A 17,660-nucleotide genomic window follows, 5' to 3' on the forward strand; every position below is an offset into this window, starting at 1 on the left:
ATAGAAAACATTTCAGGCCCAAAGAAAGATTTGCAATTGACAGATTTAGCTCTTGCATAATGTAAATATAATTAGACTTTTATTAACTTGACAAGACCATAATCTCCGAAATTAAGTAGGTTAGCTTCGAACACTTCGAACAACCATGGAGTGCGGTGGTGACAAATAATGCACACATCTTGCCAAACCCTCAAATTCTAATATCTACGCTCCCAATGGAGCAACTGGAATGATATTTTCAATAAATTCATTTGCGAACTATTATAGTAAGAATGGCCAGATCTTTATCTAGATTTTACATAATGTATCTTTAACGTTTTTCTTGGAGTTTTATTTCGTAATAATTACATTACTTAGCACTGAAAAGTTCATAATGAAAACCTATGCTTTTCTTCGGTAGCCAAATATGAATAACTCTTGTTTGAATTGATAACAAATCACCACATACAAGAGCAACAACTCTTCATTGACTCAGCATAATCCTGCCTAAAATTTCTCGATTTTAGCTGGAAATAGAAGTGGCGATTCGCGTATCCTCTACTAAGCAAACGATGAAAAAGTGAATACTGTTACACAATGACATATGTCAAGGGTACGTTATCGTGCCATCTCGACACATGAAAGCGGAACTGATTTACCCCCCTGTCTGCTATCAACACCAATGTTGCCCAGATGGCACTCATTAGTCATTATCATAATACACACTTATGGCTGGCCTGAGCTATCTATTGACCTAACGCATGATTTCATATAGCCACCTACATAATTTCTTCGATGATTCTTTGTCTAGAAATGGATTATAGACAGGAATCAAACTGAGATTATTGAATGAAGGCGAGGACGTCTAGAGGAAAACTTAGGACCGGTAAGTTAGTCGGGAGTTGGCACCCTGTGCCAAGCCAAGCTAGGACCATGGCTAACTCAATAGAATCTAATTCCGGAGCCTTTACCTATAACAAGTTTTGTACTTGATATGTTTGAAGAATAATAAAAGTAACGTTTGAAATTAAACCAGTGTTGTCATCCAGAACCGATTCAAAAATCTAAACGTGTACAATACGAAATAACAAACTAACAATAATGGATAGTGTAATATATGCATTGGGGACACTGCACTGTAAATACTTTTTGTGTATTTTTACCGTAAATTTACTGGCAACTTTCTGCCAGTAAAATGATTGTATTTTAACATTGACTTGTAAATTTACACCTAAGCGGTAGATTTAGATTTACAAACACCATGTAAATTTACAGTGAGTGTAAAATAACTTCGATGTAAATTTACATAGTGCTTGTAAATTTACACTGTGGTTGTAAATTTACCTCAAAGTTATCTTACACCCACTGTAAATTTACACTGTGGTAGTAAATTTACCTCAGAGTTATTTTACACTCACTATAAATTTACGTGGTGTTTGTAAATATAAATCTACCGCTTAGGGGTACATTTACAAGCCAGTGTTAAAATACAGCGATTTTACTGGCAACTTTCTGCCAGTCATTTTACGGTTAAAATACAATTTAAAGTGTATATTTACTTGAAATATACTCTAAAAAGGTGACATTTTTATAGGAAATGTGTTTTTCCCCACTCGGCTAAGTAGCCCTAGGTTCGATCCTGGCAAACACTTAAAGGTTTTGCGGACCTTTCAGCCGAGCATGCAAAACATCATTCGATAATGGAAAGAAATTAAATAAAATGACGTTTAACGTCCTACTGTTCTGCTTCTTACAATGGGAAGTGTAGGAGGCATGACACGAAACAAAATGTTCCACACAACCCTATGTATGGCATAATACTGTGTTCATACGCCAGTTAGGTGCATTCAGATTTTAAATAACCTATTTCTCTAAAATAGGCTAATCTTACTGACATAACAGTAAATATTTCGCACAAAATTCGATATGTGGTCGAAGGGAAATAACTGATTTGAACACCATTTGACAGTAAATTTACAATTTGTTGTAAAAATCCTATTTCAAATGACATTTCTTTTAATATACAGCTCACATAATGTAAACTGACATATGGTTGTATTTCTATATTACGTTTGATGTAATATTACATGTGGCCAAACGTCTTACCCACTTAGCCCTCGTGACCCCCTCATAAGTGGACTATAGACAAAAAGTAATAAAGCCTTCAAAGGTCTATCAATGTTAAAGTTCTAAAGAGATGTACAATTATACGTTTCCTGTAAATTGTACACAAATATATCCCGTATTTAAATATGTTTGAATAGTAGAATTACTCCATAAACAGTTAAAATACAACATACATGTACTTTTAACCAACATAGCTGTATCAATACAGATACATGTAATAAAAATACAGTTCTAACTTGTAAAACTACACTTGTATTGTTAAATTACCATTTTCTTTTACAGTAATCCCATGTTACCTCACTAATACAGTAAATTTATAGTATAAAAACATGCACTGGTGTTATTACTGATTACATGTAATAAAAATACAGTTCTAACTTGTAAAACTACAATTTTATTGTTAATTTACCAATTTTTTACGGTAATCCCATGTTACCACACTAATACAGTAAATTTAAAGTATAAAAACATGCAGTGGTATTTTAACCGCGTTATGTTAAATAAATTACATATTTTTCACTGTAATTTTACATTTATTTTTAACAGTGTGGTGGTAAAATATAAATTAGAGATGTTTATTTGAAATTGAACGCGAGAAATATCCGGAGCCGCTATAAACAAAATTGGAGATATGTTTACAATCACATCCTGAAATATATAAAACTACTGATTTAATTATAAAGAGTCAGAAATATTTACCTTTAGTACTAACTAGTTTAAGACAAAATGGAAATCCAACACCATTACTAGTTCCTGTCTCCATATGCAATTTCACAGTTTCCGTTGGACTAAAATCAAAACTGGCTACAGTTTTAATATAATTTTCACCACACGAATACAGAATTTCACTCTTATTTCTATATACAGAGTATAATGAATAGTCACACAGGTTCGATGCAGTTGTTACATTCATTATTTCAATTTTCACAGGATCCTGATTATATTGAGTTAAACTAATGGTACAATTACAGTCAATACCATTTGTGCCGTTATCTATTCCAGATAAATAAATCTCTCTCTGTCCACTCATTTCTAGGCTACTACAAAACGGAATTACAGGTGGCACATCTTTAAAAAAAAAACAGTCATGTAAACTGCCCAACTCAATAACTGGGTAAATGAGGGTAAAATGTTAATAAAGAAACGATATAGATTACGATTGCATTTGTTCTAATTTGAAATCCAGAATGGATAGTTGAAGACATGAAGATAAAATAACGTCTGATATATATTGTTTAATTTGGAGCGACGATGGCTCGATGACCTTGAGGGCCCGTGTTCGATCCCGGTGTTGGCCAAGAAATTTCATTGGGATTTTCAGGTGTGGTTCTTCCTTGTCAGCGGTGCAGGACGCGGGTGGGGTGGGGCTGGCATTGGAACACGTATAGTCGTTCGGATGGGACGAAGCCAGTCGGTGCATGTGCCCAGTCGGTGTATAACGTTAAACCCCATTTCATTTCATATTGTTTAATGCTTTTAAGATATGTTATTATACCTCACATGACTGAATCGTGCCAAATGTTTCTCAATAAACAAAACAACTGAACATAAGAATTTCAACATAAAACCTGTTCAATGGCAAGAATAGTTTCATCTGTGTACAGTAATGGTCAATAGAATTTATTTTGTGTAATATTATCGCAAATCTAAATGTTATCTTAGTTGAATTTACTTACTCGAATTTGAGTTATCACAGTTCTTACTGGCTGAAATAAAAACAAGACAAAATGATCAGCAATAAATAATTGCTTGGCCGCTCCTATCATCAATCGGGATAACATTGGGGCGAGTTAATTGATTCTCAATATTAACCGCACGTGACATTAAAGGCCAGTCATCTCGTACAGAGTTAAAAGACTTTCGCATTATTGTTATTAGGAATTAAATTGGCATTTTTTAAAATAAGAATTAAGTACATATTTATGAATTAAGCGCCCCGATAAAACGTCATTCTTAAAGTGTGTTCTGATTAATTATTTTATTAAAATGGTACTGCAGATAGAGAGGACGGTTCTGCTAATACTGGCGTACATCTTATGGTCCAGGAAGTGGACCCCTCGGGCAACTTATTATGTGGTCCTTCTTGGGGGCGACGCTCTTCGAAAAAGTCCCAAAGGTTCCACCAATTTAACTACGACTGACCAGAAATGTGAACGCTACAGTTCCAAGATGACCGCGATGATATCATACTTGTTTCCTGGTTCATTGTACACTCGTAATGTACGTGCACACTGGTGTTTTGACAACGATCTAAGATAAAAAAAATTGCAGTATAAAATACGTTTATTAGATTGGACAAATAATTTCCGAATCATATAAACCGATGTAATTCTCTAAATACTGAGGTATTGTGGTCTCTGCAGTGGATTTTGAACATAATACCTGCTACTTTGTATCTTGTAAAGAAGATTTATGCATTTTGCTTATACGAATGGCATGTAGCCTAATTACATTCTTCGAACGATAGTCAATCATTTGGAAGAATCGGGTATTTCAGATCAATCCTGCCATACACCGCACCGGGCCTGTTATTTATGAATTTATTTACGATTGTAACTATGATATTTCAAAGAGATATACTGAATAATATTTACTTACCCACAACACCAATATATAATACTGTAACGGCCACGCCGAAACTAAATACTTCCCTGTGTGATCTGGCCATGATTCACGGGTGTTCATATGACCATTTCACTGTTAAACTTATGCTCTGAAACTAGTTTCCAAATTACACAAGCACTATTATTTAACACACTTCACTGTAAAGCTTATGAGATGAAAGCACTAGTGAAATTACACAACCGATATTATTGAACATATTTCTGATTTATATCTTGTTCTTGTGGATTTATACATTTATAAAGCGATCAAACATTTTTCACAATAAATATGTATACGTTGAGCTTTATATTTAAACAACAATAATATACTTCCTCATTACCGGTATATTTATAATATATAACTAGCAATTGGTTACTCTATTCATATTTGTACAACACATGCATTTAATACATAAAGGATACATTGTTCAAGTTTCAAAATAAAGCAACACAACCTCTTCAAGTTCAGCAGCTTATAAACAACTAATATGTTATCTATTTAAATTATTCTCACCATAAGACAATACAATACACACGCCAAGGTTAAGACAGGTCTTGTTGTATTTTGAAATATTTACATTCACTGAGTCACGTATCATCAAATACAATATCACATATAAAACAAATGATTTATACGATAATATCCAATATGATATATCTCATCACATTATAACCACTCATGTCATACGCTGACATCCAGTAAGATATCACATATAAAAACCCATGTTATTCACTGACATCCAGTACGATATCACAAATCACATAACAAAAACATGTTATACACTGACATCCAGTACGATATCACAAATCACATATAAAAACCCAACAACTTAAAGCGGACGTGGAAGCGGACGTTAATTAAAGCTATTTCACACACACACAACCATCACATTACCAACCGTAATTAGGTGAACGTATTCCGTTATCCGATTACATTGCCCCATCTTAAATCATACATCCATTACGAAATCACATACAACAATCCATGTTGATACACAGAAAACTAACTAAATTAACACTGTAGGTGATGTATCAATTTTTTTTATATATGTATGAAACTCGGGCTACCGTGACCACATACTTTTGTTACTAAATTATGCATTTATAAAGTAGACGACGTGTTATTCACAAAGAATAGGTTACACATCAGTAGTATGCGTATGACGCGTATGCGTATTTTACTTCCTCGTTTCATAACCCAATAACTAAACGAGGGGCTTTTTTGAGTATAATATTATTAGTGAGTTTTAATAGAAGTTGACAATAACCAATCTAACTATAGCAATAATACAGACACACCCACGTCAATGAATGCCTGTCACATAGTACAGTTAAACACACATTATGCAAGAGCTAAATCTGCCTATTGCAGGTCTTTCTTAAGGCCTGAAATGTTTTCTAAATTATTAATTAGACATTAATTAACTTATCCAGGCCATAATCAACTCTCGATGGCATCGGATTTCTCCGATGTTAAATAGATTAGAACAGTTCAGCCATATTTTGGTTTAAACTAAAAATGGAGGAGCGAGACTTAGCTTCGAACAACTAGTACAGTGGTTGAAATTATTGCACACGTCTTGTCAAACCTTCAAAGGCTAATATCTTCGCTCGCAATAGAGTAATTTGAATGAAATTTTCAATTTGTTCATTTTACATTATCTATTCTCGAACTATTATAGCAAGAATGGCTAGCTCTTTATCTAAATCTTTCATAATGTATCTTTAATAAAGATTTTAAAGCAGCAATATTGTTATTAATTATAAAAATTCTTGAACCACGAAGTTAGAACGAACATGCCATGTTATTTATAACTAAAAGTAGTAATATTGCTATTAATTTATAAAATCGTTGCATGAAGTTAAAGAATGCTATATTATGGTCATCTACAAACTAGTTAAATCTTACAAACCTCCGCGTTTGTCAATTACAAAGTTTGAAAAGTCGAGAAGTCTAGAATTAGTGAATGTGAGACGTCTAGAAGTCGAGGGACGAAATGGCGAGGTTTGTGGAACGCTATAAAGTGAGAAGACGAGGAACGAGGTAGTGGCCGGAACAGGCTCCCATTAACAACTGCCTTATACACATTATAACATTTACAAAATACTGCAGCTATTATTACAATAAATTTGGTTGAAATCCATCAGTCCCAAATTCACAAAGCATTCTCAGACTTTAGTTAAGATTTTACTCAAAATTGCTCGACTTATTTTAACTAAAATATAGTCCTTTATAAAACTTTTGTTGTTTTGATGTATCAAATACATCAACAAGAATCTATGTGCAAAGTCTTGTGTTTCTGAAATAAAGATATTTTCTTATCTCATAAACAGTGATTGAGAGTTGAGTAAAATATGAACTTAAACCTGATAATGCTTTGTGAACTCTGAGCCAGATGTTCGAAAATGTTACATGTTTTATTTCGGACAGACTGTAAAAGTAGTAACGATATAAAAAACCCTAAAGAGAATTATGTTTTATGTGTACTTATTGCTAAACGGGTTTTTGGATTAAACTCTTACAGATATGGTTATAACCCCCCCCCCCCACCCCCAATTAAATGACATTACGTATCTAAATTCCAGGTAGTTCTGTATCTAAATTAGACCAAGGCGCAATCCACGACAGACGGGGTTGGTAAAATGATTTCTTTTTTGTGTTTATCGTTTTCACACTTTTATTTTATAAACTTTTAATTTTTGCTTTTCAAGCAACTTGTTTTGAGTTGATTTTTTTCAATTTGCTTATTTCTAGTGAACCACGGCCACGTCCGCCCATGGTGGATACCCTTTTAGATGTCTATCAAAGAACGAAATAATTCAGGTAGGGTTTGTTGTATAATGCTCCCGTCACACTTAATTGTAGTTATGGATTCTCACCCGGGCAATGGGAAGCGAATAAAGAGCGGGACCATTGTTCTTGTATTCATGTCAATACCTATCTAACCTAGTGTATTCAAGTAGATACGGTTACAAAGTATAGAACAGGGTTTAAACAAGATTTAAAAAAATATATATTGAAATAACACAAAGAAGACACACATTTTAATTTATTAACTAACAAAGTTCAAGACAATCAAACGAAAAACTGGCGTATAATATGACATGGTAATAATCTCTTCATCACGTGCACCTAATCGTGCATGGAACACTGCGATCACTAAGATTTACTAGTTATTTATGGCCGAAATCATTCTGTGAATCGTTGTTTCAATATAGTAACTCTAGAATCATTAAGCACCGTACACAGGGAAAACTACCATTTCCATTTTGTTTACATGTCAATCGGGACAATTCATCATACTTCGTAAATTATCGAGTGAGTAGTGATATGACCTTAAATGTTAAAAACAAGTAATATAGCTGGTTGCACATCAGTTACATACATAGAATGAAAACAAGGCTGGTAATAGAGATTCTGAAAAGTCTCCCGTCAATTTTACACATGATTGTATATTAGACTAGATAGATTTTAACAGTTTTCAAGTCTTTCAGATGACACCATATTTCATTTTGGGATAATCTATGACAAAGCAATGCAGCCTTTTATTGTGTGACAAACGTTGCCTTGAAAGACCGTTTCTGTGTGTATCATGCGACTATTAGTCCCCAGAATTCATATCTACTAAATGTCAACGGTACTGTATAGAGTCAATATTTTTTTTAAATCACCCCTTCATTTCCGCCGTTCATATTATCGTTATGTTGTGGAGTTCCATTCTTAACGGGTGCACCATGTAAATCCATATAGATATGTGAACTCTGCTGTGGTTGTTGTGGCTTCTCATATACGAGATCCTTCTTTTGTCTTTTCATTAAGCTAAAAAGTATAAATACTACTTTTAATAATGTGCCTACATTAAGGCGAGATCTGCTGTGTGTATGTATATAACACTTCCTTGCCCCCAAAGCGAGTGAGACAGATTATTATTGTGAATGGTTGATGGAATGAAGTCTAGTGGACTGTAGCCACACCTTTCTTTGCCAGTGTGTTTCTGTCCTTTGTCTATTATATCTACTGATTTTGATAATCACGCTTACGAACATGAACGTAACAGACTTCAGACATGATACCTAGTCACAGCTACATGTCATTTGTAAAAGAGATGGTCCACGTTACAAGAGTAGTTTAGTTGTTCCTGACAGGAAGCTGTTGTACTCGTTACAAAATACAATAGAACCATTGAACAGCACTTCGACTTGATATCAATTGATTAACAACATTAACACAAGATTTTAACAGTGGGTATAAAACTGTTGTTTATACTGACCAGACAATTATAATAACTAAAGCTACCACAAACAGAACAGCGACAATAGATCCAATTATTATACCAATCACTGAAAATATAATACAAGAAACTTAGAATAAAAGAGTACACCAATAGTTATTTAAATATTATGGGAAAGATTATTGTAGAATATCATCTAAAAATCTTTGCCTACCTGTCCTTCATTAACATTACCCTAACCGGAACCAAAGATTATGAAACAGGATTTCGGGATTTAGCTTATTTGTTCCATGTGATGTTTACGTGCAATACCAATTTGAGACAATGGGGCCCTAATTTTACTCAAACAAAAGGTATACAGACTGAAAATTCCCGGATCAAATCCAGGATTCGCTAAGTCACTGTGACTGATCACCCATTTGTACAAAAGAGGCTTGTTGTATTGTCTCATGTTCCCTGCCAGAATAATACCAGGACCTTCACGTCCAATGCAGTGATGAACCTAGTTGGCCTATAATCTTGCTTCACCATTATCAATTCTATAGAGAGTATTTAACACCAACCATTGCATTTTTAAATTACATTGTAAGTAATTTTCTAATTAATGTCCCGATTGCCTAATTGCATGGTTTTATTTTTAAGTATTATATACAAGATGCCCCTCCCCCCCCCAAAAAAAAAAATTGTCAATGTATATTTTAGAAGAATTGTTTTCAGACAGTTATTTATTATGCAAATAACTCAAGAAAACGTTTTGTTTCATTCTATGCGGCTCCATCGTTTTCACATTTTGATTTGTAAAGCAAACTTTGGTAGTACATGTAGAAACCAATATACTTACATTGACCAGAATCATCATTAGGTGGGTCTTCAGTTGTAGAAGGCATGGCAGGTTTATCCGTTCTATAACTAGTGGCACATGTATCACCATTTCTCCTGGTACTGTCAGAAATTGTCGACATACCATTGTTGGTGCTTGACGTTGTTGTTGTTGACTTGGACGTACATCTTAATTGTATTTCGGAACCTACAAGAGTTTAAATAAACAGCAGTCTCAACGGTCCAACTAACTGATTGAGTCCTGTGTTTAAAATTAAGTTATTAACACATTTATTCTGGTTTTATTTATGATTTAAAATCCACGCTCTGTCGCACTAATTACCCAACACTGCCAAGTTATTAATCGAACTTGGGCTTTTCTTGGACCGGCAAATACGTACAGATGTCTTTGTGTGTATATATATATAGACATTATTTATGAATAGTCCCAAGACGGACGAAAAGTTCTTTAAAATGTTAAAATGTTATTAAACCAGTGTTGAAATCAGTTTGTGTCGGCATACCTTTTTTTTTTTTTATCTTTTCATCATTTACCGTGAAACAAAGTAGTGCAGCTTTGTGGTTGTGCTAATAATTTTGGATATATATATATATATATATATATGTGTGTGTGTTAAGTAGCTTTATGTGATGTCCGCTTCTACCGACGTGATTCACCATTGTGAATTGTCTGAATTTATATCAAATCACAACGTAGGTCTACAAGAGTAACAACATTTAATTGACACGGTGGGGAATAGCGTATTCTCTACTAACCGGCAGATGAAAAATGAATACAAATTGTTAAAACAAACAAACTTCACAACAAGCAATAGTTAATATAGCCAAGTGGAATACAATGACAGTAAAATATAAATTGTTTATTTGAAATCGGATCCTAGAAATATCAGAATATAATCAAAATTGGCGATATGTTTAAAATCACATTATTGATTTAATTACATAGAGTGAGAAATATTTACCTGGTTTACTAACTAGTTCAAGACAAAAGGGAAACCCAAAACCATTAATAGTTCCTTTCTGTATATACAATTCCACAGTTTCCATGATTCCCAATTCAAAACTCGTTTTATGTACATTTTCACCACACGAATACAGTGTTGTACTAATATTTCTATATCCAGAATATAATAAATAATCACACCAGTTGGTTGCGGTAGTTACATTCCTTACTTCAATTGTCACTGGTAGCTGCGTAGATGCATTTAAACTACATAAACTAAAGTAACAATTACAGCCGACACCGTTTGCACCATTGTCTATTCCTGATAAATACACGGTCCTTCCGCTAACAGACACGTCACTACAAACTGGCGCTTCAGGTTTCAAATCTGTAAACAGTCAAGAACACTGATTAACTCAATAAAAGAAAATGTGAATAAAGAAACTACATGTATACTCCTTACGATTACATTTGTTCTAATTTGAAATAATGAATGAGTAGGTAAATACAAAAAACTAAGATTTACTTATGTCCGTGTAAGGGCAGAGATTCTAATTTAAAATACAAATAAAATAAAACCAAGTACGAACAATCCAAATCATTAGACAAACTTCGAAGTTCTTAAAAAACGGTACAGGCAAAATGGTGTAATCAGCAAATGGACTGTTTACCGTGTACAAAATACACGACAAACAATGGTAACAGGTGTCCGGAAGAGTAAGCTTACCCTGCCTGGCGCCACACCCGCCATAGCTGCATTCAAATCTCGGCAAAATGGACTACAAATACAAAAGGCCACGAGGACAAAATGACGTCTGATTTTTGTTTTATTTTAAAGCGAGAATTTCATATTTTCTAAGAAAGTCAAAACAAAATTATTTCTATGTCTTTTGCTCAATAGGTTATCAACTCACTATTATGCGACCATGGGCATTATTTCCCACCCCTAAAAATCATTGACACAGGAAATAATAACACAATTACCATGGAATAGCTATGTTTGAATTTGAAGCTGAAAATGATATTTTTGCCAATTTCTCAGCTGGCAATAGTGAATTATAGGATTAATAGGATTATTCTTTAACAAGGTAGGACTGTTTATGGATACCATCTATTTAAGGCTTTAATTTAATAAATTTTAAAAATATAATTTAAAAATATGAAATTGTAGCTTTAAGTATGTTATTTTACCACACCGTGTTCTATTCTATATTATAAAAATGAGTGAATCGTGGAAAAAACAAACCAAATCTAAATATTAGAATGTAAATATAAACATAGGTCAATATCAATAGTAGGTTTAATGTTGCACAGTGATAGTCATTAGGATTTAGTTTGTGAATTATTGTGGAAAATACAAGTGTTAACCGTCTCTAATCAAATAAAATTAAATGAAATGGGGTTTAACGTACTACTGTTCTGCTCCTAAACTGGGCTAATAAAGACGGGCATACGCCATACAGTGTGCTATGAGAGAAATTTTGCCCGGGCAGCGGCCCTACGGCCTACTCTTATATCGAATTTCAAATGCCAAGGGATCTTTTACGTGCACGCCAATGTGTACACGGGACCTCGGTTTTTCGTCCCATCCGAACGACTAGACGACTGTCCTTGTCAGGCCCCCCCGTCCTGCATCACTGACAAGAGGAAACCACGCCGGAAAATCTGGATGAACTTTCTCGGCCAATGCAGTGATCGAACACTCGACCTCCAGGCTAGCGACCCAGCGCCATACCCACTTAGCCACCGTGATCCCTCTTCTCTAATCAAATATACTTACTTAATCTATCACAGTTCATACTGACTGAAAATAATAATAATAAATTATTAGTACAGCTGGGCGCATATTGATTAAAATAAACATAAACAAATTGTAGCAAACCTTTCTTGTTTACTACGAGCGTATGTACTACCCACAAATTAGAAATATTAACAACATATTACCAATTAAATACATATAATAAACACTAAGACTGGGTAATAACATCATAGGAATTGCACACCATTCCAAAATGGCGGCGTACAGTAAATTCCTCCAGTTCTTTTAATTTTATACAAGTAACGTCCTTCGGCCCATACATCAATAGAAATTTACTCGGATTCAGATGACCATGGGAGATGCCATTGTGAATATCGCATGCTGCTGACACTGTTCAATATAATTGGTCCAATGCAGTCTCGTTTAGATAAACCAGTTTTTCCCAAACTTTCCTTGTATGCGACCCCATTCCAGAAACCATATTCTGATCGCGATCCTTCCAAGAACAAAGTCACCTTTCACTATGAAACATTAGTTTTGTTTATACACATTCAAATGTAATGAGAGCCTGACGAAACAAATCCTGAGCGCGTGAGAGAGGAAAGACGGTTGGCAATGTGGCAAAAGTTGTGTACGCGGGCTGGCAAAAATTCTAAGACGGCAAGTTTCACATGCTGGACCTGCTATAATTATTCGGAGTTTCAAATCCTAAGGATGATTCAATTCCATGTATGTCGAATTTTGGTTTACACATGCTGTGTTTATTTCTTTAGATTTGTGGGTTTTAGGTAAACCATTAAAATTGCTGGTTTTCACGTCAAACTCTGTGGGTATTTGGCCTAGTTTAAACAATATTTTATTCATTTGAAAAGGATTGAACAACAGGCAAAGCTTTTGGGGAGAGAGGGGGTTTAACGTCCACTCGACACAAACTAGGTCATTTCGCGACTAACATTTGGTTCATTTTTTTCCCAATAATGCGCTTGCGCGTAGAGGTCTTTAGCAGCGGGTCTTTAGCACTCCTTGTCATGTACAACCGGGGATTCGAAACCACGCCAGTGAGTTTTCTGCGGTCTTCCTGATTTCCTCCCACTGCTAAAGACCCCTACCCGCAAGCGAATTATAGAAATAAAATTGAACCATGTGTTAGTCCCTAAATGACCTAGTTTGTGTCGAGTGGACGTTAAACCCCATTTCTCTCTCTCTATGACGTCACGATGTTGTTATTGTATGTCTTGACAAGTTCAGACGAAACCTGTAGAAAATTAAAAAATTGTACTTTCTTTAAAATCAAACAGTACTTTCTTTAAAGATACATTATGGGAGATTAGATAAAGATATGTCAATTCTCACTATAAAACTAGATAATGTAAAGGTTATTTGTTGAAAATTTCAGTCAAATTGATCCACTATTAACTGAGATTTTAGCGATTGAATATTGAGGTTAGCCTCGATTACCATTACTAAAGTCGGTAGGATAAAAAAAAAGTCTCGATTATTCATTTTTTTATTTAATTATGAATGGAAGTCGAACAGCAAATCGGAACGTAATCCAGTAAACACCGCAGGCTAGCGATGCCATCGAGAGTTGATTATGGTCTTGATATGTTAATTAATGTCTAATTAATAATTTAGATAACATTTCAGGCCTAATAAACGACCTACAATAGGCCGATTTAGCTCGTGCATAATGTAACTATGTTTAAGCATTTTTAACCTTTATTTATTATATATATACATTAACTCTTGAATGAAATATATATATGGTTCTCCATCTTTTTTTTTACCAACTGCACACCTTGGAACACATGAAAAAAAAACCCCAGCACACTGGTTGATAATCACTGATATATACTATTCAAAAAAAGTAGGGGATATTTGATTTTGGGGGCATAATACTAAAATATGCAAATGACTACGAAAAAAGTCACTATAGAACCTAACAGAAGAAAAATTTCCAGTTACATGTGACGCCCAAACGCACCAATAGCTACCACATGGAATGCAGGTGATGCTTGGGATCATCATGGGGGTCCAACCCAAGATTTGCACGACTCTGACTTTGAATGTTACAGTCATTGTGGCATTGAATTCCAGGGTGGAAACATCAGTTTAATTGTTTTAGTGACCAGAAAACAAATTTGATATGCGTCGGCTTACCCAAAATGAAAGGTTACGTGCCCTTGGCATGCTACAGATCGGCACAACACAGGCGGTTGTGGCGCGGACGATGAATGTTTCTCAGTCTGTCATAAGCAGGCTATGGTCCAGATACCGTGATACACAATCTGTACAGGACAGACCACGCTCAGGTCGACCAAGGGCGAAAACTCAAGCCCAGGATCGATTTATCCGTACCTTGGCCTTGAGAAATCGTGTCATCACAGCAAATCAGATCAGCGCTCGTCTTCAAACAGACACTGGTGTGAGAGTGAGTGGCCAGACGATTCGGAATCGACTGCATAGGGGTCACCTTCGCGCCCGACGTCCTCGCGTGATCCCTTGTTTGAGAGATCATCACATTCAGGCAAGACGTCGTTGGTGTAGGGATCGTCAACACTGGGATAATCAACGCTGGAGCAATGTGATGTTTTCAGATGAGTCAAGGTTCACTGTTGATTTTTTGGACAGACGTAGGAGGGTGTGGCGTCGTCGAAACGAGCGCTTCCAAGACGTTAACGTCATCAGACATGATCGATTTGGGGGTGGTTCTGTTATGGTGTGGGGAGGCATCACTGTTGCTGGAAGAACGGCTTTACATGTTGTTGCAGGGCGTGTTACAGGCCAGTACTACCGGGACAACATCTTGGCAGTCCATGTTGTGCCGTTCGCACGACGTCATGGCCGCCGTTTCATCTTCCAGGATGACAACGCAAGATGTCACAGGGCCAGGATCGTTACAGGTTACCTCCAACAACAGAACATCACCACATTACCTTGGCCAGCACTGAGCCCCGACCTCTCCCCCATCGAGCATGTCTGGGACATGCTTGGACAGAGGTTACGTCAACGTCAACAACGTCCTGCCAATGTCCAAGAACTTGCTGCTGCGTTGCAACAGGAATGGGACAATCTGGACCAAAATGACCTTAGACGTCTCATTAGGAGTATGCCACGTCGGATCAATGCTTGTTTGGCAAACAGAGGAGGATTTACCCGTTACTGACTTGGTTGTGATGCTGTGGTAACTTTGCTGTTTGACCCCGGGTATCATTTTACCCTTATAATGGTCAGTCTGTGCCTTACTTAGTCTAACGATCATTTGGAATAAATCGATGAATGTGAACTTCATTTCATTTTGTCATTTGTTTCTTCGTCAGTTTCATTAGGTGACTTTAATAACACTTAAAAATCAAATATCCCCTACTTTTTTTGAATAGTATATATGTACATTTGAGACAATGTTTACTTACCCACAACACTACTATGTAACATTATAATGATCACAAAGAAACTAAATATTTCCGTAGGTGTCCTCTCCATGACTCACAATCATAATGCGTTTAACCATCTTTACTTCACAAATATGTATACGCTGAGCGTGACATTTATACAACACATGTATAATATATATCTATTACTTGACAAATCTGTACAATGGCCCCTTTTGTTGTAAACTTCAGGCAGATTTGTAAGAACCATAAATGTAATTCATTAAGAAATTCATTGTGTAACTTTTAAAAAAACCCAAAGCAACACATAATTTATTCAATTGCCACAGCTTATAAATCACTAATACGTGGTCTATTTAATTTATTGTTAACATAAGATAGTTAACACACACGACAAGGATAAGACATGCCTGATTGTATTTTGAAATACATTCACTAGTCAAATATCATTGAATAAAATAAATAAGATCTGCTAACATTTAGTGCGATATCACAAATCACATATTATAACATATTATATTATTGTTATATTATACCAACCCATGTTGTACACTGATATCGCATATTTCAGACACAACACCATATTTTAAAGAGGGAAATGGGGTTTAACGTACATTCGTAACAAACTAAGTCATTTCGAGACTAACATATGGTTCAACTTTATTTCAATAATTCGCTAGCGCGTTGTCTCTGGCAGTGGGAGGAAACCGGAGCACCCGGAGAAAAACACGGGGTTGGACAGGGGACCCTATTCCTTGTCACGTACAATTAGGGAATTGAAACCACGCCAGTTGACTTATTGACAGACCTTATGATGCAACGCGCACGCGCTAACCATTCGGCCACATCTTCACCCACCCCCACCATGTATTAACGGGCGATTAACTAAACTAATATTGGAGTTGATATAACATTTTTTTTAAGATTTATGTTTAAAAGTAACGTTGACGCGACCATATATAGGGTGACCCACCATAAATAAATATCTCCATATATCTCGACAATTTCGCCACAATATTTATATATATGCCAAGCCTCAAATCAGTTTCACACAATTATAGTCACTAAATAAACGATCATGTTGTACTTAATAAGCTATGACCATTAATCATCTATAAATAATAGACTGAAAACTGGTTCCATGTGTCGTCCATAACATCCAGACACTTTTGAGTAAAAGATAGGTTACGTGCCCTTGTTTTGAAATTAGAGTCGCTTAACCAGTCTGTCGACCATTCTAAGGCTGATTGACAGGTCGGGATAATCAAGACTACTTTTTTACGAAACATAACAGAAAGTTAGAACAAGAAATTGAATTAAGAAATGAGCACGTTAGCTAGCTCAACAATTGTTTTAAGAAGCTTGTAAAAGTAAAATGAAACTACTGCTAGTATCATGTTCCTGCCTAAACCGAGTGTTTCAGAGATAGTATTTGTACTAAACCAAAAGATGCCGCTCTTAACGGTACAGTAAATGATAAAGCGATTTAAAAAATGAAACGAACGTAATTTCTAAATCAGCTGTAATAACCAAGAAGCTTAATTTTACTGCTATTCAAAATCGTCAACAATAAATTTTTTACGGCTGTAATAGTTGATAGATTTGTAGAGAATTGCACGTGCCATGGCTATTTATAGTATCATACTGTCAGAAAGTTGGCCTCGACACGCCGAATGTGCACGCTTCAGTGGTAGTCTCGAACTATCAGCGGTTGACTGTATTTCTGTAGGTGCATGGGCCACCCTACCATATACCTCTTGTTACTAAAATATGCATTAATAAAGC

The 17,660-nt window shown here is 35.4% G+C and overlaps 1 long non-coding RNA gene across 1 annotated transcript; it reads right to left on the minus strand.

The window, feature by feature from the left end:
- Positions 1-7,773: 7,773 nt before the first annotated feature.
- Positions 7,774-15,960, minus strand: LOC126827615 (uncharacterized). The gene is made up of 6 exons (XR_008788824.1): positions 15,897-15,960; positions 12,505-12,528; positions 10,744-11,112; positions 9,783-9,968; positions 8,981-9,050; positions 7,774-8,529 (listed from the first exon to the last, which is right to left on the minus strand). It is a non-coding gene; the product is annotated as an uncharacterized LOC126827615 (long non-coding RNA).
- Between the last annotated feature and the right edge of the window lie 1,700 nt (positions 15,961-17,660).

The sequence above is a fragment of the Patella vulgata genome, chromosome 7 (assembly GCF_932274485.2).
Source record: "Patella vulgata chromosome 7, xgPatVulg1.2, whole genome shotgun sequence".
NCBI classification, from domain to species: Eukaryota; Metazoa; Mollusca; class Gastropoda; family Patellidae; genus Patella; species Patella vulgata.